At 37.7% G+C, this 26094-nt stretch overlaps 1 long non-coding RNA gene across 2 annotated transcripts; it reads left to right on the top strand.

Moving 5' to 3' along the window:
- The first annotated feature begins 20254 nt into the window (after positions 1 to 20254).
- Positions 20255 to 21225, top strand: LOC129252875 (uncharacterized). Of its 2 annotated transcripts, XR_008583678.1 has the most exons (5): positions 20255 to 20319; positions 20379 to 20467; positions 20522 to 20589; positions 20650 to 21005; positions 21053 to 21225. It is a non-coding gene; the product is annotated as an uncharacterized LOC129252875 (long non-coding RNA). The 2 variants fall into 2 exon arrangements; XR_008583677.1 differs by having other exon boundaries at positions 20650 to 21225.
- Positions 21226 to 26094: the final 4869 nt, after the last annotated feature.

Here is a 26094-nt window from a genome sequence, read left to right as displayed (position 1 = left end):
TCGTTTTGGAAGTTTACGAATTGCTCAATTGGAAAAATTTTCTCGTGAGAAAACACAATGTTCGGAACACGGAAATTTACCGCTTTCGGCCAAGCGCACAACTACTTCGCTCTCTCAAGTCTCACTTGTTGCTGCTTTGGTGTGAAATCATGAGCCTTTTGGATCTTATAAGGCTTGACTGTGAGATCATTTTTCAATATGCGGCGAATGCTACGGTCAGACATTTTCAGTTCTTTCGCCATTTGATTGGCACTTCGTCGGGGATTTCGCTCAAGTCGCTTCTTCACTTTGTGCCCCATTTCACGTGACGTTGCAGTCTTTTGATGACCACCTCCATGACGTTTCGCGATGCTACCGGTATCATTGTAACAAGTAATGGTGCGATAAACAAAAACTTTATTTACTTTAAGGTGCTCGAACTCACGAGCAATCGCTGGTTGTGATTTTCTAGCCAAATATAATGCAACCACACTATTACGTTTGAAATTCATTACTGGTTTTCTTTTTTCGCGTTTACTCTCGGCAAAGTACTTCCGCGCGCTTGTAAACAATACTCTGGACTGTCATTTACCCAACTTACAGACAGCTGATGCCACTGCATCAGCTGCGCGAGCGGTCTGAAGTTGGATACACTTCGAGTGCCGGACTCTGTATGCATCAAAACTAGAGTTCAATATAAAGAAGTACCCAGTTATGAAAAATCCAACAGCTTTGATTTCATATCGACCTAAAGGCTTACTTCCTATTATATAAAAAACTAGCTTTAACCCGCAGCCCCGCTCGCGTAGGAGTAGTTTTGAGGGATTTAGGATATGTATATAAAAGAATTACAAACAATAATTTCATAGAAAATAATTTTTTATTAATAACCATAATATTACAATACCCGGCATCCGTTGCTATAAAATCAAAACAGCCAATCAGAAAAATATCAAGCAAAATTATTTTTATTAATTTTCTATCTCAAACCGTTCTTGAACTTTGCATTTGGGTCATAGTTGAACAGCTTATGCGGATTATGAAGTCTAGAGTGTGCTATAAATAGTGGGAAATAGGAAAAACAAAGATTTTTTAGATTAAATTTAAGCAAATATTCGATTTTTAGTGACGAATGAGAGTGGTGGCGGGGCCTGGGGGTTGTGCGAGGTTTAGGACAGACATTAACCTTTATAGTATAGATTGCAGAAAAACTTTTACAAGACAGAATTTCCCAATTCGGTTTCCCAAAAACAAACGTTCAACTATCCAACATATACATCGCGTTACGCAAAAAAATTCCTTCAGATATGGAAAATAAACTCTGTATTTTTGGACGTAGGAAAAGCAGTTGACAAAGTTTGACACTAAGGTTTCTTATACGAGTATGAACTCAGAGCAATATTACCACTGGAATATGATTTAATTATCAAGAGCTACCTTACTGATCGTTGCTTCTACATAAAATGCAATAGTAAATACTCGCAAATTCATTCAATAACAGCAGGAGTTCTGTAAGGCAGCGTTCTAGGTCCACTGGTATACGTCTTATTTACCTCTGCAACATTTGCAGACAACACAATTTTATCTTCATCTGAGAAAAATCTCTCAGCCGCGGTAGCAAAATTACAGATGTTCACCAATAATGTAAAGAAATGGTTCGACAAATGGAGTTTAAAAATAAATGAAGACAAAACTGTACAAGTAACATTTACGACAAGAGCAAATGTTGCTGCTATGCCGTGTGGACTCAAAATTAATTTTGAAATATCACATCAAGCAGTGGGTCGAAATGAAAGATTCTCTGCACTGGTCATATCACAAATGTATAATTTCTAAAGAGATATCAAAAAAGGTAAGAGTTGTTTCTAACTACAGCATGTACACCATGTCGTAAATGGCAAACCTTTAACTAATTATGAACACACATAGAAAAGCGTAGGATAGGACGAAAGCATACGCTCTGGCTCAGAAATATTCGCGAACGGACCGGACAGAGGACGATTGGAAAACTCTTTCACACTGCCCAAGATGGAGTAAGGTTTTCATACTATATTGCAGACTTGTGTTTGTAGTTAAATTTGTAGGTATATTTTTGTAACTTAGTATCTGTACTTAAATTAATAAATGTGAGCGCCAACACATAGCAACGGATGGCCAGTTCTGGAAGGCGAAATCAAGTAAAATACCTCAGAAAGAGGTTTTCTTATTTATTTCAGTTTATGAAGAATAATTCTTACAGACTGGTAGGGGAAGAGTTTTTGTAGCGCTAATATAAATAGCTTCATTTCAAAGTTTGCAGAAAGAAGCTTTTGCTGTGACTGAGCAATCAGTGACAATTTTTTTTTTTATAAAATATTAAATTTTACTAAACTTTCGAACAGATATCCTTAATCAAGCAAATCTTTTTTGGATTTATGCTAAATACGTAAAAATGAAAAGATCCTAAATTATTGTGATTGTAATCGTTTAAACTTATTTTTCCCGAAATATGAGGGCAATCAATGACACCTTGAATGGCATTTAAGGAAAAGGGTAACCATAAAATATTCACATCGCTTTCCAAATATTGTAAAGTTATCAATTTGAAAGGCTCCTGTTTCCTGTTGAAATATGACATTGTTCAAATATCCACTGCGATTTCGCATATATGCGATGTCATAGAGCTGAAAAGTACAATTTTTGGTGACTCTGCTACATAGATTCGGCTGGCTTATGTTTGAGAGTATCGGTCGATGGTTTATTGGCATAGAATTACGACTTTGAATAACCTCACAAGAAATGTTCTAGCGGAGGCGCTTATCATGACACCCCATTTAGTTATAACCTACCCTGAAGTAATTCACAAAGATAATCCTTAACATTTGCGACTGCTACTCAATCGCTTAACGTGCATCAATAAAGCAAAGAGGCTCTAAAACCTAATATTGTTTTAGATCTCTGAAAATCAAAACTATGTTTAGAATCCATCATAAACCTAAATCAAAAGCTGAGAATATTTTAAATGTGCATAGTTTTGCCAACCTTTCATAGAAAGCATATTTAAGGGGATACCTGTAGAATTTATTAAAAAAAAAAATTTTTTTGAAAAAATGTTAATATAATCCTTTAAGAATATGTGAAAAAAATTTTTAGAACGTCAATTTAAGTATTTCTTATATGTATTATAGATCGTCAAATGTGAATACTCTATTCTTTACATTCGAGCGCAGGGAGAGGTATTCAAACTTTGTATTCAAACTTTAGAAGTGTTTTTCTCAAAACTATATTTTTCGAATTGGCGTACACGATAACTGGAAAAGTTATTGACCGATCTGCTTGAAATATTGCACACATATTTTTTATGATATTACTTTCTATGTTTATTTACAATTCGAAAATTTTTCGAAAAAATAATTTATTCCAAGCAAAACTGGTAAGAAAATTCGCCCCAAAATTCATTTTTTCTTTTTTTTTTTTTGAAGCATTTTATTCCGCGAATTTTTTTCTTTCTCCCATTTTTTTTAATTCATATAGAAATCATGACATTAATAAACAACAAATTTTTGGTTTTTTGTATTCAGGTTACTGACGCCGAAAATATATTGACTTCTTCATTTTAAATCATTTTAATGAGAATCAGGTAAAATATGGCCGTTTACAGGTATCTGTCCCCTTGATGGTATCCCACATTGATGCCGGTTACTTTCCCACTTTCTAGAGGTATATGAATACACATAAAGCTCCTCCTTATGTATCAGGTCAGTCCATAAGTTTGTGCGCATTTTACCCATAATTTCACTTTTGTACGATTTTTGCATACAAAAATTATGCGCAATATATAACGGAACTATTTAAATATTCTTTGATATATTGCACATTCAGCAAGTGATTTTAATCGCGGATAGAAGCACGTGTGAAATCTTCGAACGCGTATAAGAAGTCTTTAACTCCGACGCCTTGCTCGAACTCGTGGAAGCTGAGCCAAATTTCACAGTCGATATGATAGCTCAGAGGTTAAATTCATCGCATGGAACAGTTCACAGGCACCTGGTTCAGCTAGGAAAATTTCAAAGCTGAGAAAATGGGTTCCGCATAGATTTTCCGTCGTCAACCTTCAGCAGAGAGTGAATGTGTGTTCTCAGCTGCTGCAACGGCTTGGAAATGAAAGTTTTTTGAACCGTATCGTTACTGGTGATGAAAAATGGGCGGTTTACAATAATCCTGCTCGCAAACGCCAATGGTTAGATAAAGATGAAACACCAGAACCGACCCCTAGAGATGGCCTTCACCCCAAGAATAGAATATGGCTGGTATTGTTTATTATGAACTTCTGGAACCAAACCAGACAATAACTGCTGATTATTATTCCCATCAGCTATCAAACCTGAATGAGGCACTTAACAAAAATCGACCGTCTTTAGTGAATAGACGCAAAATTTTGTTTCACCACGACTAGGCAAACATTAGGCAAACTGAACGAGCTCGGATGGAAGCTAATGCCGCATCCACCATACTCTCCGGATATTGCATCTTGTGATTATCACCTTTTCCATGGACTTCAATCCCATATGAGTAATAAGAACTACTCCTTAAAAGAAGCTATAAAAAGGGATATCGAAGCGTATTTTGGCTCCAAGGACAACAAATTTTTTGAGCAGGGAATTAAAAATTTGCCTAAACGTTGGGAAGGCAATGTAAAATAATGAAATGAAAAAGTGATAAAAATTATGAAATGTAATCGAGCTGACAATATTTGAAAGCCAGTTGTTTAGAAGCAAATTATTTATAAGTTTTAAGAGTTATAACATTTATAAGTTGATGGAATTAATCCATTCGCTTATTCATTAAATTTTTAGTATATTTTATTTGGAAGTAAATCCTATACCTAAAAAAACACCCGTTACCATATACGTTTTTACATGATTTTCTTCCAGGTGAGTATATTATTTCCCACCAATGCGTCGCTATGACATGAGAAGGCACAGCCAATACAATTAAGAGCCACAGGTGTCCTTAAAAAGTTAGTTTCCTGCAAACTTGAGAATATATAAGTGCAAATGTATGTGTATACAGCATTGTGCCAGGCCTAAATGGTACTTTGAGCTGATTTTATTTTATACCTATGTACATAAACCTTTTTTTTTATATCTACATACATATATACGTAATTGGCGATTACACCCTTTTTGGGCGTTTGAGCGAGTTCCTCCTTCCATTTGTGGCGTGCGTCTTGATGTTGTTCCGCAAATGGAACAATCTACAAAAGTAAGATATTTAGCCTTTTTACTGGTTCAAGTCAACATATAAAATTGATGTTCGTGTAAGTAAACAAATTTCTGTATTTTTGCTCCACAGCATTTAAAATGTATCAAAGTTTTTCTTTATACTCCTGCTCTACGTAAAAAATTAAAAGATAAAAAAACAAAAGTTTTAAAATTTTCAGCGATTTTCAAATAACTGTATTTCATACTCACGTAGGTTTTAGAAAAAGAAGTGTCAAGCTTTTATTCTCTAGTTGTAAAATATTTGTAAGAAAAAATCTTCAAAGTAATGGATCACATGGAGAATTCTATGAAGTAGTGTGATTTTTGTTTTTAATTGGATTTTTTTCTTTAAATAAAGTTTTTTTATTTCAAATTCTTGGTTTCTGTTTTTTTATTTAGTATTTTTTTTTTTACTTCCATTTTGGGATGAATGGTTCCGTGTCTAGAAGTCCACGCAAGTGGGGAAAGTAACTGATTGCCATTCACTTGGGAGTGGCCAGGACGATTCTTCTGCATACACTTCAAACAGCTCACAACTTCCGTGCTTGGCTCAAGTATCCTCTGGGTAGCTTCCGTACATCCGTTTGAGAGTGAGTTAATGTGAGAAGGTGAAGCAACCCAGGATATCTGGTTGCGCGCTGGGTTTGAAACCCGCCACATTAAAGCATCGATTCCAGTGAAGACCAACAACAAAGCCTCGGATGAAACCCGCCAAACGTATTCGCCACATGCAACTCTGTCCAGGTAGGAAAAGACTTCTCCGAAACTTTCTCTACCGGCACAGAAAGATACACAGTATTTTGGATCTAACATTTTAGCCGACAACTATTCTTTTTAAAGTACCAAGGAATTTTATATCTTGCCACCGCCGTCACAACAAAAAACGATGCAAGCCTGGAGATGAACCGACGAATCACGCTTGCTAATAGATGCAGAAGCTCCAGCAAAGAAGGTGTTTGGATGGCAAGTTAGAGACCATGTGTCCGATGGAGGGACCAAGTCAAAGGAACATTATCATCGCTTGGTGTAACAAATGTGAGAAGGCGTGTGCAAGGCAGAGATGCCTGGCGAGAATTATTGCAGTTGACCTTAATCCGTACTTTGAGTCCACGGACTTCTCGCTGGGACATCGCACTTTGAATGAAATATGTATTCTTTTTCATCTATATTTCATCAGCCAATGATTCCATAGAAAATTAATTAAAGGCTTGTAAATTATTACCGAAACTTGTCATTGTTTTTTCGAAAGAAATTGTTATACATTTTTGATACAAATTTGTAGAATCAAGAAACAAAAATTACTTTTAAAAGTTTTAGGGAAAATCGAGCACTGAGCAATTTTGCTGCTCGCCAAGCGCACACATTTTATGCAACGGTAGTCTAGCGGTGTTCAAGTAACTTTGTTTATAGACGCTTATTTCAGTGCTTCCAAATTTAAGTAGGGTTATTTTTTTATTATATTTTTAGTTCTTCAAAAGACCCGGCCTACGATAAGATCAAACTATTTTGCATACTTTCAGGCAGAGTACTTTGTAAATCAATGAAATTGGATATCCACTCATCGTCATAAATTCCAGTATAGAACATAGGGACACAACGAATTTCTTCCATTCGGGTCTGTTTTGCATCAATCTCTTAACTTCACTCCAGCTGAGCTGAATGACGCGGGTTTCTGCCTCCAGCATTCGTCTCCAAGTATTTGCAGGTCTTTCACGTCTACGACTTCTTTGAAGGTTCCTGTCAATAGCGTCTCTCGTTAAAACACAATTCCTTCTGCGTAGAACATGGCCAATCCAGCCCAATTTTCTGTTTCGGATTTCTAATAGTATTAGCTTTTGCTGGGTTCCAGCCCATAAGTCACCATTCGAAAGAATATTTATATAACAAAAACCGAACAGAGCGAAAGAAAAAAGAAAGGGCTTTGGATTGAAGCATGATGATCAACGGTGACTATAAAGGGTGGTTAAGTTTCAAGGGCCGGTGTTGATTTTCAATAAAATACATTTGTTTTTTAATTATTGTCATTTCTCTTTATTGTGATCACATTGGTACGACTCAATTATGTATGGAGCAAAATATCGGCCAAATGGCCGCAGCAGCCTTGGCGGCACACCTCCATCCGATGGTCCAAATTTTCAATGACGCTGAGGCATAATTGAGGTTCTATGCCGTTAATATGCCGAATTATCTCATCCTTTAGCTTTTGAATTGCTGCTGGCTTATCGACGTACACCTTTTCTTTCAAATAATCCCAAAGAAAGAAGTCCAACGGTGTCGTTGCTGTTTAGTTGTGGTTCACATTCAACATCGGCCCTTGAAATTTAACCCTTTATTATATTAGTTAACCGCTTCAAGCAGTTGATTAATTTCAGTAGCTGCGTAATTTTCAAACCCGCAATATTCACAGGTGTAGCAAAAAGTAAGAGCCAATATATTCCGACGGAAGCAGAGCAGCTGAGGAGGAGGTACTGAGATGATTCCACGTCATCCTGCACATAGATTCTGCGGAAAGGACTTTAACTGATGGACAATGCCTTTAAGGAAACCTACCAAATTCGAGAGCTGCGGCTTTGTTAGCCTTAAGAGTTCTCTCCAGCGCCCCCGATCTACCCGTAGCCAGAAGGATCTCACGACATTGCATGTCTGCGCACTAACTCAGCGCTCACTGATTTGACGCGAGGCCCATCTTTCAAGGAGGAGACCACAGGTTCTCAAGTGTACCCCAATTCCCTGACTTTGCAGTGAATCCGTCTCAAGGGTCCTCTGTGTATAAGGTACATATCCCACTGTTCTGATGCACTTATTGAGCGAATGCCCTATATTCAATATCAGTCCATGACTAAACTATTCGAAAAATTTCGATTCATCTTTAATATCTGCTAGAGGGTAAACATACAGAGCTTAAATATTCACAGTAAGCCTTACTAACCACAACATTGAACTATTGAATTTGTGTTTCTTCATAAATTTATAGTCGGCCATATATGCCAGATTTTGTGCTAAGCTCTTCTCATTTGAAATTTCATTCGCAAAAGGGTGCAGCTAAGGCTCATCGAAAACTCTGAAATACGTACGACTAGTTTGTGAAGGAGCCGATATTCTTCCTAACCGACGGCTGAACCGAATGTTTACGCGCCAAAGTGCTCGCATGTTGTTGGTCACAGTCAGAGTGATACTTATGAACCACTAAAACTGAGTTGAATCGAGAGAAACCATCGCAGACGACCGCTAGCGAACGCAATTAGTTCATAAGAGTCGAACACTGAAGGAAAACTGTTCCCAGTATCAATAGAGATACGACAAAGTTATTTTGCAACAAAGGGGTGAATACATACTTAGAAACAACAAAGTCACTAGCCATTCTCTTTAAATGGTTCTTTTTATTCGATTATTATTTACTTCTTTCTATGGCACATGACCTGCCTGATCAGCATTTTCTCTTTAATAAGGAAGTGAAAAAATGGCATGACATGAAATTGGTGCGACATCCGAAAGATTAAAGAAAAGTAAATAAGTAATCACTTTTTTTAAATAACACCTTATATTTTGTTGAAAAAGCAGCGGAAGCGAGGCTTTTTGATATTAGTTTGCAAATACACATGAAGTAAATTTTAGTCCATTTGTTTGCTTAATACTTTGGCAGGTGAAGTGCAATTTCTTAAAATGAAACGTGAAAATTACAAAGAAAAAGAAAGTACCAAAAACTTTTGCTACATTTTTGCTTTTTTAATGACTTGAAAGGGGTTATCTCCCTTGGGCGACCTTTTACCATCCACATACTTCACTTATATTCTCACTTGTGCTCCATTATTTCCACCACCTTAGAGTTCTACAGCGAAAGTATTTTACTAAAAATATTTGCTGTTAGCCACTTTGCTTTTCTTTTTCCAGAGAATGTCTGAAACATGAAAGAATGAATTAATGAGTAATCAAAGCATGACATTCGCCAGTTTTTGTAGATAAACTTTCTACAAATGCATCCCTTCTCTGTTTTTCATATTCTCTGGGTCTACCTGTCATTCATTTAATATTATGTTATCGCTTTATTTAACATTTCAATTTCACTTTTGTGTATGTTTTCAATGGCAAGTCAGCTCGTTTGTGTTGGTGAATTTATTTCTGCTTCTTATTCTGCAGACACATCACCTTTGTAGCCGAAGTTTGAAGTTAAAAGTCAAAAAAGACAAATTATGTTGTATTGTGCGAAGTGGGTGGAGAATTACGGCCGTGGGGTAGAAATTAGGCATGATTTTACTGCGAATTTCTGACAGTTTCCGCTGTGTTGTTGTGGCTTGAGAAAGGTGGCTGTAGTCTTTTTGTTGGCTTGAGTTGAAGCAGCGGGTCATAACTTAGCTGAACAAGTCAATTACTCACTTTTGTTGATTTTTAGAGCGGAAAACAGGTTAAAATACATGAAGCGCTAGCTTTGATCGTAAGTAAATTTCCGTTGCACTTCGAAAAGTTCTGCTTTGCTTTAAAAAGTGGCAATTTGAGTGGTTATAAAAATATCGCTTAAAAGTTATTAAATACATTTGGTGAAAATATTATTTTAAATGCAATTAATTAAGTATTTGGCAACAAATTTACTTATAAACAATCTTATATTAGGTTGCGGAATAAATTCGTAGCGTTTTCATGTTTTCTTTTATTTTACTACGATTTTTTTGCTCTTTGATAAAAGGCATTCGATAGAAATCTTTCTGTGCTACAAAGCTATGCTAATTTAATTTTTGAGTTATTTAATTTTTTTCTTTTGTTGTAGTTTGAAATGGAATACTCAGGAGGCAAAAATCCACATTTTCGACACCTGCCTTTCTTTGACTTTCATCGCGCTCAAAAAGCTGCCAAAGCAGCCCGGGACATTTGCGACATACATATATGGAGAAGATGTCATAAGCGAGTCTTTAGCATAAAAATGGTTTACAAAGTTCAAAAATGGCGCCCATGACACGTCCCGCAGCGGAAGGCCTTCTGAGTTTAATGAAGAACGTCTCAAATGAATTTTGAAGGAGGGCAGTCACAAAACCAGTCATGAATTGGCGGAAACAATAAACTGCGATCATATAAAGATTCTTAATCACCTTCATTTAATGGGATTTACCGAAAAATTGGGAGCCTGGGTGCCTCACGAGATCAATGAAAAAAAAAAGAATCTCGCTTTGAAATTGCTTCTCAGCATCTCGCCCGCCATCGAGGAACAACCGGTGATAAACTGCTCGTTTTGTACCGACTCGTTACGAGAGATGAGAAGTAGTGCCTATACATCAATATGAGGCAAATAGAGAAGTGAGTGGCTCCAAGAGTTACGCGAGAGCCGGGATCTTCATCCAAAGAGGATCATGATATGTGTTTGATGGGACTGGGAGGGCATGGTGCACTGGCAAGGGCTCCAAAAGCATGCCGCGGTCAACAAAGAGTTCTACATTGCCAAACTACCTCGTGTGAATGAAGCTATTCGACTGAGAAGACCTGATCGAAGTGGTCAAACCATACTCCTTCACGACCACGCCAGGCCGCATGTTGCACAAGTCGTCAAAGCCGCACTGCAAGAGCTCGAATGCGAAGTCCTTCAGCTTCCGCCGAATTCTTCGAATTTTGCACCGATCGATTATCAATCTTTTCCGCTTCCTGTCAAACCATATGAAGGACATTACTTTCGATAAAGAAGATGTACTTAAAAACTGGCTCAAAAACTTCTTTGATACCAGACTACTTTTGAAACATTATATATAGATACTAGGGTGGTCCAAAAATGCATGGGAAAAAATTTAATAGGTCTATGGATAAGTTCATGCGGTTTTACAACAGATGGCGTAACTTGATTATTATTCCATCGATCCACATTTCCAAACATTCATTGGAGAGCTACTGTCGTAAGGCACAAACGTCAGTATAAGTTTTTTATTTGAAGCGTAAACAACAATATTTTTACCACACTTGAAAATGTCGAATTTCGTGCCAAATAATGTGTTTTTGCGGGGAATTCTTTAATATGAAGAAAAAAGCAGCCGAAAGTCATCGTATCTTGGTGGAAGTTTATGGTGAGCATGCTCTAGCTGAGCGAACGTGCCAGAAGTGGTTTGCACGCTTTAAAAGTGGTGATTTTGGCCGCGCCGCCAAAGTTCATGGATACCGAATTGGAGGAATTGCTCGATCAAGATCCGGCTCAAACGCAAGAAGAGGTTGCAAAAACTTTGGGAGTTGATCAATCAACCATTTCCAAACGTTTAAAAGCCATGGGAATGATCCGAAATTCAAATTTCGAAAAAAACCGCACGAACTTATTCATAGACCTATTATATTAAAATTTTTATGCTGCCGCCCCCCATAATGGTAAAGAATGAAAAATAAAAAGACCCGTATTTTTTTTTTTTTTAATCACACCATATTTAATGGTGCCGCCGGGGCTTTGAAATATCCCATGTATTTTGCATGGGAAAAAAAATACTTTTTCGTAGATTTCATGTAAAAACCTGGAAAATGAATATATTTTAACCGGATACCTCAGTTTCTCTTCATAATTGGTCAGGGAATAACAACCAATTATGAAATAATTAATTTGTTTGTATTAACTATTTTTTATAGAACCCCAAAAAGCCCCCATAAAACGAAAATCTAAGAAAAAATCGAAAAACAATATTTTATATTACTTTTATGAAAATAGTTAATACAAAAAAAATTAATTATTTCATAATTGGTTGTTATTCCCTGACCAATTATGAAGAGAAACTGAGTTATCCGGTTAAAATATATTCATTTTCCAGGTTTTTACATGAAATCTACGAAAAAGTATTTTTTTCCCATGCAAAATACATGGGATATTTCAAAGCCCCGGCGGCACCATTAAATAGGGTCTGATTTAAAAAAAAAAAATACGGGTCTTTTTATTTTTCATTCTTTACTATTTTGGGGGGCGGCAGCATACAAATTTTTTTTGGACCACCCTAATAGATACATATACATAATTGGCGCGTACACCCTTTTTGGGTGTCTGGCCGAGCTCCTCCTCGTATTTGTGGTGCGGGTCTTGATGTTGTTCCACAAATGGAGGGACCTACAGCTTCAAGCCGACTCCGAACGGCAGATATTTTTATGAGGAACTTTTTCATGGCAGAAATACACTCGGAGGTTTGCCATTGCCTGCCGAGGGGCGACCGCTATTAGAAAAATGTTTTTCTTAATTTTGGTGTTTTCACCGAGATACAAACCGCCGTTCTCTCTGTGAATTCCGAATGGTAGTCGCTCACCAACCCATTCGGCTACGGCGGCCGCCATTAGCCAATAATTAAAAGAAAAAATGGTTTGCCATAAAGCATTATATTTTTAAATTCATTGTAAGAAACAAACAACACACAAATACTCAAACTTACAAGGTCGCGAGATCTTTTTCACCACGGGTGAATCGGAGGTGGTTGAGCGAGTTTGTGATTAATCATACCAGGTATTGCCCGTGCGATATGCAGACTGAGTTCCAGTTCTTTTTGCGGTAGCTGTCTAAAAGATTAAGTGGAATCATTTCAGCGCTTTCTTCTTAGATATCCTGCTCTTGTAAGGCCAATATTTGGGCATCTTTCATTTCATTTATCAAGTCCAACGTCACAGAACCTTACAGACTAAATAACTTGAGAATAACACGTAAAAGTAATTTGAATTCAGCTTAGAAAAAAATGAGAAAACGTGAAATAAAAATTGAGTATTTACTTTATTTCAGTAAGAGACCTAGTAATGGGTGCATAATTTAATCAATTTGATTTCAAAATTTTAACCTGTAACGAAAAGTGAAAACATATAATTGTTCGGGGAATATTGAAGCTTATATGCTCCAGTAGATCTGGATAGTCAATCAGTATCAATCAGCCAAAAATCAACAAGCAATGTCATATATAAGCGGATGAGTGGAGGGTCTTATGAGAGATGCGATTCTTAAAGTTAAGTGATTGCAGAGCAAACTAGAAAATGCTGTATTGAGGTGTTCTGATCTTTTGGGAGTAAGCAATATAAATTGGATTCCAAACCACTGAGATGCACTCCAACTTAAACCTCACTAGAATCGCATAAAGCCCTAGTTGGAATAGACCTTGGAAATATGATAATAAAACTAATGTGACTAACAAAAACGAACCTTGAATAGAGAGCATTATACCGATACGAAAATTCATTTACTGTCAAAGACGAGCATTAGAATTGGTAGGGTTATTTTTATTGGAGCCAATCGGATTTAGAACTTTTTGAACGAATGTGATGTGGCGACACTTACTGATATTAAGCGACAATTTTTTTTCTTATACTGCATTCGGATAGATTATTAAAATCACTTTGTACTAACGAAACATCCAACATGCAAGTAGTTCTGATGCAAATTTTCAAATCACCAGCATAGCTAAAACAAACACGAATGCCATTAATAAAACGCTCAAACCGACCAAGAGTGCTAGCTCACACCAATGAGTCACACCAAAAGTGACAATGAGCGGGTGTGATTTGATGCTTTAACTGTATGAGATTTAGGTTGAGAGGTAGGATCTTCACCGAAACAGAAAATTTGAATGCAAAACTAACTTCTCAAGACTCCACGGCAATATACTACGTGCAGAAATCCATTAGGTAGGTAGGTAGGTGAAATGGTTTAAGTGCCGGTCTGGCACTCCTAAAGCAGCACTAAAACCCCGTTTTGGATCCATTATGAGACCCCCAATAGGCAGATATCTACAGCCAGCCAGAGCTGTTGATATAATGGAGGAGATTGATTGGAGTTAGATTGGCGCACTGCCCCAGGCTGTCGAAGAAAGGATCTACCAGTGACCTTAGTCGTCTAGCTGCCAAACCCGGACATTTACAGAGAAAACGCTCTACAGTCTCTTTCTCTGAAAGGTCTCCACAGTTTCTGCAATTGGGGTTAAATGGTAAAGCTAGCTTTTCCATGTGTGTGCCGATTATTTAGTGACCAGTAAATACAGCTACGAGCTTGGAAATTGAATGGCGAGGAGTCCAAAAAACTTTCTGAGTCCGTCGTATATTGTACTGGGGCCAAAGGGTTCTTGAAATAGCACATGAAGAAAAGGAGCTCCATCTTTTCTGCGCTTTCCTGAGAAATAATTTGTGCAGTTTCCCTTCAACTACTGTCAGGGGGATACCGATGACTGAGAAGGAGGTCCCTCAGGCCAATTTGGTCCCCTTCCTGGCAAGCTCATCAGCAATTTCATTCCCTCTATGTTCCTATGTCCTGGAACCCAGATCAGAGAAATGTTAACTGCACACCCAAGACATTTGATCACCTCCTTACAGGAGTTTACTAATTTCGTTCTGCACCATGGCGTCGTTAGAGCTTTGATCGCGGCTTGACTGTCGGAGAAAATGTTAATATATCTCTCGCTCCCGCGTTCCTTAAGCATTTTGCATGCCTGCAGAATCGCAGAAACTTCTGCTTGAAAAACACTAGCAGTGTTCGGCAGTTTAAAGAAGACAGATAAATTGGCTGATTTAGAGAAACCCCCTGCTCCGACTCTCGACTCCATCTTGGAACCGTCAGTGATGACAGAGATGCAAGCTTCGGTGCAGATTTTCCCCTCGATCCAATCCTGCTTTTTTGGAAAGATTGCCCTGGCACGACCATCAAACTGCAGTTTGCGGATAGGGAGATCTGTTCGAAGTTCGGAGAAATACGGTGTGAACTGCCCGATGCCAAATGCTACCATGTCCCTTGAGAGACTGCCTCCAAAAGCCAATCCTTTTAACCTGATTGCGCTTTGAGCTGCGATGGAAATGACGATGAGAAGTAAGTGCAAAAGGGCATTCAGGGCAGCACTGGGGCAAGTTTTACATGCTCCGGTGATGCCAATGCATGCAGTCCCTCCCCAGTTTAGAGATATTATAGCTCTTCAGAAGAGCTTCCTGCCAAACTAGGCATCTATATGCTAAAATTGGTAAAACCAGTGGTTTGAGCCCCCATTTTTTACCGAACATAGATTTGCAGGAGTGGCTATTCTTTACCCGATTTTCAATAGGTAGCTTCCAATGGAGTTTGGAGTCAGGTATCACTCCAAGATACCTAACTTCCGATGAGAGCGGGAGAACGTGGTTGTTTGATTTGGCAAGACGAAAGCATGGAGGTTTATATTTTCTGGTAAATAGCACCAGCTCCATTTTGCCAGAGTTGACTCGGAGGTCGCAAGTGGCAGCCCAGCGACTAAGTACATCCAATACAGCCTTTCCAAAATCTCAGCCATGACTGAGGGAAACGGTCCCAATACCATCAGGACCAAGTCATCGGCGTATGCTACTACTTTAACCTCACCCTTATTTAGCTTTATCAGAACTTCGTCAATGGCAACTAGCCAAAGAAGTCCATTACTTTTGCGTAAAATTCAAAACTTTATTTAAGATGTTTCGGATTGTCCAACTTGGGTCAAATATGTACGCAACGTTGTGTTGTTTAATTTGTTGGCATTTGAAAAAAAAACTTCAAAATACCTTTATCATAGAAGTCTTGGTACTTATTGGCGAAAAACTCTAGTAATCGATTTTTACAATTTTCTCTTGATACCGATTTCTTATCACTCAGGAAGTTTGGATATGAGAAAAAATGAGGTAATCACTCGGTGCCAGGTCCGGACTATATGGTGGATGCATTAAAACGTTCCAACCAAGCTCACGGAGCTTTAGCGAGTCACTACAGACGTGTGTGACCTTACGTTGTCCTGATGGAACACAACACAATTATGGCCGTTCTTGGTCAATCTCTAGCTTTTAACGGTCCAGTTGTTGACAGTAGAGATCTTTATAAAGTGTTTAGGTATACGGACGCAACTCATAATAAATGATTACTTTCAAGTGCCACCAAATACACAGTGAAACCTTCCTGGTCGTTAGTCTTAGTTTGACCGCCGTTTGAGTTGCCTCATCACGCTTTGACCACAATCTTTTCTGCACAAGATTGTCGTATGAGACCCATTTCTCAACCCCAGTCACCAACCGAAATGGGTCGATTTCATTCTGTTTGGCCAAGGCTTCGTAGAAGGAAATTGGATGCATAATGTTTTTCGGTGTTAATTTGTGTGGCAGCTAAACATCGAGCTGCTTTCTGAATCCAGTTTTGCGTAAATGGTTTAAAACGATAAACTTTACGAGATATCGAACAGCCATCTACCGAGGAAATAATGGATTTCATTTCAACGTCAACTGGATAAACAGTTTTGAGAGATAAAATGTAAAATTTTGAGAAGAATCCCCATCTAGCCATGTTGATGCGGATCAGTTATTTCTTTCACGAAGAAGTACATTTTATCTTTCCCACCTTTTCGAAAAGCTTTGAGTAGGTAATGAATTTAGAAATATGTAGGTCTGTAGTGTCTTACATCATTCTGCGTAGCTGATTAGAAAATCGTCTGTAGCGATGGAAAGATTGAAAATGTAGAGGGTGATCAATTTAGAGGTATTGGATTTTAAATTAAAATAATGCAAGGAAAATTCAAATTATAGTTTTTCGGAAAAGAGGTATCAGATTTTAAACTGAAACAAAGCAACGAAAATTCAAATTATTATTTTTGTGCAGAACCATTCATGATATTTATTTTTTAAAACTAATCCCTTTGTGTTGGCCGCAACTTCGCCGTAATTCCGCCATCCATAAGCAGCCATTTTGAGTGACTCGACGTATAACTTCGGTCGGTATCTCGTGAATGACTTTAGTAATATTGGCTTTCAATACCTCAATCGAAGCCGATTTATTCACAAAGCATTTAGACTTTACATACCCCCACAAATAAAAGTCCAAAGGTGTGATATCACACTACCTGGCAGGCCAATCCCCTGGCTTGAGACGATAGATAATTTGCTTACCGAAACGACGACGCAGTAAATCCATTGTTTCACGGGCTGTTTGAGAAGTAGCGCCATCTGGTTGGAAACAAATGTTGTAGAGATTACGGACTTCAATTTCCGGTATCGAAAATTCGTTTATCATGGCCCGTAGCCCATAGGCCGCCCCCAACAGTTGTACTCAATGGATGTAATGGCTGTTCTTGAATAGCTTCCAGCTGTTCTTCAGCGCAAATGCGGCAATTTTGCTTATTGACGTAACCTTTAAGCTAAAACTGGACCGTAGTTGCCCTGTCCTGTTCTTTCCCCTCTTTCGCCTTCAATGGTATCATAAAGAACAAGTTTTGAAATCCCAAAAAGTAGGTATTATTGTAATGAGTTAATTGCACGAAGTAGCATTTCATAGTTACCCTCTATGAAAGCGGTAGTGGGTCATCCGCAGAAAACTACTGGAGAATTTGTTCTCAGACTTGGTTGCACATATTCAAAATAAAAATATATCAAATATTTTATGTAAGATTTTTTTATATAAAATTAATTTTTTTATAGACAATTAGCAAGAAAAGGGTCTGCCTAATATACATATATGAAGTTCAAAATATTTGCCCCATCTTTCAATTTAAATATTCCACAATTTTCTTTGTGCTTTTCCTCCCTTCTTTGAAATTCAAGCTTAATATATGTATTTTATGTATCAAACATAAATTTGACAAACTAATTTTATAGTCATCACTCACCTGTCCGCTTTCTTGACACCGGACCACATGGCTGCCGACACAGGTGGCATGAATCGCAAATTGCCCACAGGCGGTGAGGCATAGGGTATGCCACGATACGCTTCCACCGGATCCAGATGTCGACCTTCCAGTTGCACAATAACACCGGATATAGCGCCATTGCGCGTGTGTATGATGCGCGACGATAGTTGCGCTGGCAGTTGATCAACCTGCACGCCATGACCATGACTATTGACATTGTTGTTGGTAATGCCACCCGCGCCTCCACCACTAACATTTTGACGACTGCTACGTCCACTACTAGTGCCGCTACTGCCTCCACTGCCACCGCCAATGGCGGTACTACTCGTCAGTGAGGCGGATGTTAATAAGGCAGCGGATGAAGTAGCAGCGGCTGACTCACTGTTGCCCGTCAATGAATGTGATGGCATTAACAGCGCATTGGCTGCGGTCAATGAAGCAGATGCAAATGAAGATGAGACCAATGATGCTGATGATGATGACGATGAAGAACCAGTGTTGATGCCGGTGCTGTCAGCGGACGTTAATGAGGCATCAGAATGCATGGAGATTGAATCTGTGTCGGAGGCGGAGATGAGTGCGCGAAAAACAGCTGAGGTACCGCTGGCGCTGCTGCCGTTATCACGTCCGCTTCGACTATAATTTCTCGTGTTGCCATTTTGATTGTTCGCATTGTGAGTTGATGTTGCCGCCGTGGCAAATAAGCCGCTGTTACCGCCGCCGCCGATACATGCCAAGAGTAGGAGGAAGGTTATTAATGCGGTTGTTGTTGTTGCCAGCAGGTGAAAATAACGTAGCAACATTATCATTATGGCGCTACGTAGCGCTGTATGCGTTTATGGCTATTGTTGCTGCAGCTGCTGTTGCTACTGGTATTGCTGTTACTGCTGCCGCTGCCCCCGTCGTTGTTGCGTTTACGAACTATTGTAAATGTTGTTGCTATGCGTGCACTACACGGCTGGCAGCGCTAAGGCGCTTAATGGCGCCTTACTTTTATTATGGCAGTTGAAATTACTTTACTTGGTACTTTGCGACTGCCGCCTCTACCTCACTATTGATGGCAGTTTGACAAATTCCCAGCGATTATTGGGTAAAATTGCTTTTGTTGTGTTAATTGCAAAAGTTACTTCACTTAATTATAGGTGTGACTTTGTTTTTTTTTTTTTTGCTTTTACTTTTACGCTTTTTAAGCTAAATACATTTTTTTACTTTCACTTATCACCTTCTTTAGCCTTTCATTCTGTGCTCCTTCTAATGCATAACTTTTTTATTTTCATTGCAGTTTGATTTATATTTAACGTTTTATTTCCATACCGATGTGCAAATCTCCTATGCATAGGAACAAATGCGCTCCTGCAACCCTCTCTCCTTTTTGTTTTGTTTCAAAGCTCAGCTGAGCCACATGAAATCATGCTTTAGTTTTGTAATATTCGAAAAGAGTGCACTGTACCAGTGTACACCCTGCAACATTTGTCTATTTGCCACTCTGGTTGACCTAAAAAGAGGAAAAAAAGAGGAAAGGTCATTTTTTTCGTAAGTAATATATAAGAATATGTAAAAATGTGTATGTAGACAAATTTAAGTGGCTGCATATCAGCTATGTACTACCGATAAATATTACCAAGAAATACTATGCAGTTTGTATATATGTCAATGCCTAGTCAAATATAAATCAGATATTTGTTTTCTCGTTTTCGTTATTATTTATTTCAAGTTTGAAACATAATTATTGTTTTTACAGACCACTTAGAGCAAATATGAGGTTAAATTAATTAAATTAAAAAAACAGAGTTCAGAAATTTATAAAATTCATTCTTTGCCACCGTAAAGTCAAGAAGAATAGAACTCGATATCTCACTGGATTCTCTTAGAGCGCGACCAATAGCAGCATTATGTGCACAGGTAGTGTTAAGCTACCAAAACCTACGTATTTCAGTCGTCCACAAATGAGGACGCTTATACTAAAATTACCCACAATTTTGTTAATATGTTGATTTGTAGTAACCTCCTACACTCTTCTCTTTCATATTCCATCTATATTGCTCAGCAGAAGCCAATGCAGTGAAGTACTCTCTCTTTGCTCTTGATGGTGATCATTCGGCAGTTACTGCTGACGTCGCTATCGAGAATAGTGAAATAGTGTTTCAGTGCGTTGGTCAATTTTAGCTTCGGTTCAGCATACGATCAACATTCACGCAACAACAAATATTAGCAAGACTTGAGAGGCTATGAAGTGCACTCTTCTCTTTTAAAGCATTAACGGCTGGTCTTATACATGATTCAATTATAGAAGGTTAGGTAAGTAAACAGCTTTCTCGCTCCCTCTTGACATATCGGCTCCCTTATTTGAAAACGTGTTGCTTCTTTACAAAAAAAAGTACCTATTTCACAAAAAAATTTTTGAATTGTAGTAAAAACTAAACTTTTGGTGCAAATTATTTGGTCGGCAACACCGTTTCCACTTTGATGCTTTGCTTTGTTATTATTCGTTGAAAATCTTTTATCTGTTTGTAAACATTCAAGTAAGTATAATAATAAAAGCTAATTATTTTGTAAATTAATGTCGTTTTTCACTATTTAGGTCGATTATGTCTTACATATGGTGATAGTCGATTATTTGGAGTCGGCTTTCTGCTGCAGAAAACCACCGGTTTGTGAATTTTCATACATGTAAGTCCAGATCAGACATTTGGAAAAATTCTTTTTAAACTTTTTCATTCATAGGTTTTTATAGCAGCGTTTTTGCAAATATAACAGAGACCACCTTACATACAATACATAAACTACAGTTAGTAAGTTCTTTTAGAATATTTGCTAATAAATTGTAATAAATAAAAAGTTTTTATTTGTAGGACTTCACAGACGAGCAATTGCTGCGGAAGGTGTGTGTTGAAGAGCTAGGTGGCCCAACTATTGTGGTTTTTAGAAAGGAAAGCTCGTATGCGCGTATTTCTACCATTGTCTCATGTGGTGCTACGGACAATTTCATAGGAGACATGGAGCGTGTTGTGTATGATGGTGCAAATTCCTGTTTAACATGTGACGGTTATTATGTGCCTAGTACTGCTACCTCTGAAATGAATTTGACTTCCGAACTGGCTGTCCACGTCGATACCTTACCCCGTCTAGAACAGTTTTCTGTACGTAGATGTATGCGCAACACCTACACGAGCAAGTCCTCGCGCTTTAAGTCTACAATTACAGATAAGTTGTAATGATATATTTGTGAGTTATTTTTAAGTTTTTGGTTTACAGGTTTTTGATTTCTGCCTGAAGTAAGTGCAGCGTTCCAACACTTATACGAGCAAGTGCACCCACATTCCTCATATTTCCACTCCGATTCATTACTGAGACACGTGGTATTGATATACGTAAATTTACAAACCATCATAATTACTAAAAGTGGATTATATTACCAATATCTAAAATTTTTCGATGTATTAGTTTTAGTCTATATTAATAAAGTATATTAAGGTAGACAAATTTTAAACTATAAACTAGTAAATTTGTAATTTTTATTTTTTGGCCGCAATTGAATGGTATGGACTTAGACGACATGTGGTTTCAACAGGACGGGGCCACAAGCCACACAGCACACGCTGCAATTAATTTGTTGAAGAGTAAGTTCGATGAGCGCATTATTTCCAGAAATGGACCGGTCGAATGGCCGAGTGATTTGACGCCTCTAGACTATTTTCTTTGGGGTTATGTGAAGTCATTGGTCTACAGTAACAAACCGGCGACGATTTGTGAGCTCAGAGCCAATATTGAACGCGAAATTGCTGGAATTTCGGCCGATTTATGCAAAAGAATGGTCGAAAATTTGGTTCAACGATTTGACTTCGTAAAACGTGCACGCGGTGGTCATGCAAAAGAAATCGAATTTCATACTTAAATGTAGATGTTCAAACTCGATAATAAAAAAAAATTAGTTAAAAAAGTCAAACCGTTTGTGTTTTATTCAAAAAAGTTCAAAAGTTGAAGCGCTCTTACTGAAAAACGCTTTATATTTTGACCTTTGGTGTATTAAAAGACTTGTACTATTGTAGTAAATTAAACACATTAAATTCCTTTATTATGACTATTTTTTGTTCTCTTCCACAAAATATACTCAAATCTATTGCAAGATTATATATATATATATATACGCGTACACGAGCTCTTCCTCCTAGTTGTGGTGTGCGTCTTGATGTTATTCCACAAATGGAGGGACCTACAGTTTCAAGCCGACTCCGAACGGCAGAAAAAAAAACACATACATAAGTAACATCACATAGTTCTGCGTGCTCTTGTGTTAGATAAACATCGAAAATATTCTAAATAAATATTACATTTGTTTAAAGAAAAAACTATAATTTTTCTGTCGTTTTGTTTTAATGTAGATTAAATAACCAATATACTTGTTTTTCTCTTAGTACAGGACTAATTAGTTACTTTACGTACTTTTTTACTACCTTTAGGCAAGAAGGGGAAAACATTTTTCCCTTTTTCCCATCCTTCGTAAATGCAGCCCTAAAATAAGGGAGTGTCAAAGCGCCCTTGTCACTACTTACCTAACCTTCTATAATTGAATCATGGGTCTTATACGAGTAACTAATTTTGATTGATTTCAAATACAGAGCGAGGTAACAGTTACAACATGAGAAAATGCCATAAGCAACAAACACGCATTTGATCAAATCATTACTTGTGGTGCTGCCTATTCCTTTTCAAATAGGAGAGAATGAAACAACACAACAATTTGAACTATTTATTCTATTCATAGAAATAATAATTTTAGTTAAGTATATACAAGTGCATACATATGTTATGTATTAAGTATATGAAAATATTTATTATCGTCATCTTCGCCAGTCATTGTCGACAGCTTAATATAATATAACTGGGACAGTGGTCAAAATATGTAGGAATTAAATTCTTCGGAAATAAAATAGAAATTTGTAAATAAGACACATTAACAATGTCTTATAAGAGGAAGCAGCACTCTTTGGAGTATTTTCGGTAAAGTTGGGCTGCGATCTATTGTTTCCATAGCTGATTTGAAATTATATGGGTTTTTGGCTTTTATTTCTGAGAACAACATTTGGCATTATTCAGCGTAAAAGATCCCTTGGAACCACTTGGTCACATTCATTGGACATAGAGATAAAATTGATATTTGCAATTTTGGTAGTTAACATTCAAGGTTTGGGCTTCCGAAGCCAAATTGTGACAGTAACTTCGGGAATTCGGCAGCAGAATTCTTTCTGCTCATTCACACATATTCTAACGTTCGTCTAATCAGTCGTGACTACGTATATGCATTCCAATGATAGAGCGCACAACCAACGGGATTCAATTAATTGCGAGAGAAAACAATAAACTCGCCGAAGGTCTCCAAATTAGCTGACTATGAAGGAAAAATACTAAAAATTACCAAAGCGGCTTTTTGTTATTTAAAAAAGAAGTTAATTATGTTTTTTAAGATTTTCAAAGGCAGCAAAAGGACTAATAAGTAGGGAAGGCTAAATTTGATAAATTTGATACGGATTGAACTTTAAATGCCCGTGCACATTTTAGTAAAATTTAGTTTCGGTTGCCCGATAATTTTTGGAATTAAACTCGTTTGTCCATTCTGTAGATGAGCGCGCTCATCCCTACAAAGATAATAGCAAAGTTTTGAAAAGTGGTCTATTATCCCTCTGCAGTTAGCTTCCCTCATCATCCTTAATAACGTTTTTTTTTTTGTATTTAGTTATGTTGCAGCATATTTCAAGCTGAAATGTTGGCTATCAGGGAGGGCCTGCTAGCCCTAAATAAAAGTGTCCTCACCACAAGGGATATAAACATATTTTCAGATAGCCAATCGGCCCTGAAAGCTTTAAAATCGCCCAATATTAACTCGAAGACAGTAAAAGAATGTATCGACGTTTTGACAGAACTATCACAGTACTTTGCAATAAACCTGCTCTGGGTGCCGGGTCATAGAGACATAGAAGGCAACTGCAAAGCAGATGAATTAGCGAGATTGGGGACCACGTTACCGATCCAACCAGACAAAGCGGACATTCCTATACCCTTAGCAACTTGTAAGATGCTTATAGATAAACACACTATCAGTGCTGCCAACAGGCTGTGGTCTCAGACCTTGACCTGTAGAACTAGTAAAATGACGTGGCCGGAATGGAACATGGGCCGCACAAACCGACTGTTAAAACTAAACAGGGAAAATATAAGAAATCTACTCGGGGTCCTAACAGGGCATTGTCTGATTGGCAGACATGCCAGTAGGCTGGGAGCGCCCTATAACGACTATTGTAGAAGTTGTAACGATATTGAAGAAGAAGAGACTATAGAACACTTTCTATGCGGGTGCATGGCTCTGGATGGAAGAAGGTTCAATATTTTAGAAAAAAGTTCCCTGAATAACTTGGCAGAAGTAGCCAATGTAAAAATAACAAGTCTTGTTAAATATATTAAAGCCATAGGTTGGTTCAATGAGGACAATGTAGAGTGAGGAGAGGGGACAGCCCTGGTGGTATCACAATGGGCCTACAGCAGGCCTAGGTGTGTCAACCGACAACCACTATACCTACCTACCTACCTATGTTGCAGCATTCCAAACAAAGATGAACAAAGGGAGATTCTAAAGGCTTTTGAGTATCACTACGACCAAATCCAAAAAATCGAATGTAAAACCTAAGCGGCAATTAATATTTCTGCCCCTTGAAGTGTTCAATAAACCCAACTGATTTCTATCACCGAAAATATTGTCGGTGGAAAGTGTTTTTCAATGTTGAACTTTGCTCTAAAAGTGGGGTTTTCTGTCTCTTCTTCATATAATCAATAATATAATATATCTTTTTTTTTTTTTATAAGCACAAATTTTGCCATCAAAAAGGGATTTTCTGTCTACATTTCGTATGTTTAATAATAAGTTATAATTTTTTTAATGTTTTTTATTTTATAAATACAAATATAGCACTAAAACAGGTTTTTTTCTTTCTCTACTGCATATGTTATATAATATTGGGCGACGAAAATGGAAATGTATTTGGCGACTCTTCGGAAGCCTCATGGAGATATTGCAAAAAGAGCCTTTGAATGGCGCCTACAAGGAAGTCACAGGCGTGGAAGACCATCAAATACGTGGAGATGATTAATTGAAACAAAAGCGCTTCAAGCAGGTCATTCATGGCGACAAATCAAATAAAGGGTTTTCCAATAAGAGGTGTTATTTAGATATTCAAAGAAAAGTTCTATTTTTCAATATAAATGATCGAATGCTTATTTCATTATAAAGAGGAAGATATACCGTTAATAGTGGAAAATAACATCAGACAAATGACCACCACGACCACGCTTACAGGACAATATCCTTTTCAAGAAATTTTCCATAACCGAATGGCAAAGTGGCTGCCCTATGTCCTCGATAGCCTCACGAATTCCATCTTTGAGGTCTTGAAACGACCCTGGGCTGTTGGTGTAGACCTTCTCTTTCACGTGGCTCCAAAGAAAAGAAAAAAGTCATAAGGTGTTAAATCACAAGATCTTGGTGGCCAATTGTGATCACCTATTCGAGAGATAACACGGTCCGAAAACTTTTCCCCGTAAAATATCAATGGTTTCGTTGCTTTTGTGGCACGTAGCGCCGTCTTGTTGAAAATGAACATTGTCCAGATCAACATCATCCAATTTCGGCCATAAAAAATCGTTAATCATCTCTCGATAGCGCAATCCATTCAATCATATTAATTGTTATTGGAAACCCCTTTATCTTACATTCGATAAGCCTAACCTTAAGGGGACAGATACCTGTAAAATTTAGAAAAAAAACATTTGTTTTTTTCATAAAATGTTAATATAGTCCTTTAAGAATATGTCAAAAAAATTTAGAACGTAAATTTAAGAATTTCTTATATTTTAGATCGTCAACCGTGATGACTCTATTCTTTGCGTTCGAGCGCTGGAAGAGGTATACGAGGGGTGCCTTTTATATGTCGGGATTAGAGAACAAAAACTAATTTTAATCATCGAAAATCACTTTATTGTTTTTTAAAATATTCTCCATGAAGATTTATACACTTTTGCATGCGTTTGAACCAATTGTCGAAGCACTTTTGCCACTCTGAATGAGGTACCTCCAAAACATGCATTCTGAATGCCGCAACCGCTTCTTCAGGCGTCGAAAAACGTTGACCTCTCAGTTTGTTTTTTACGTACGGGAATAGAAAGAAGTCATTCGGTGCCAAGTCAGGACTATACGGGGGATAACCCATTAATTCGATGTTTTGGGTGCTCAAAAATGCAGTTGTTTG

Source organism: Anastrepha obliqua, chromosome 1, assembly GCF_027943255.1.
Source record: "Anastrepha obliqua isolate idAnaObli1 chromosome 1, idAnaObli1_1.0, whole genome shotgun sequence".
Taxonomy (NCBI): Eukaryota; Metazoa; Arthropoda; class Insecta; order Diptera; family Tephritidae; genus Anastrepha; species Anastrepha obliqua.
Note: the sequence above shows the minus strand (reverse complement) of the source record. Positions and strands in the feature narration are given on the sequence as shown.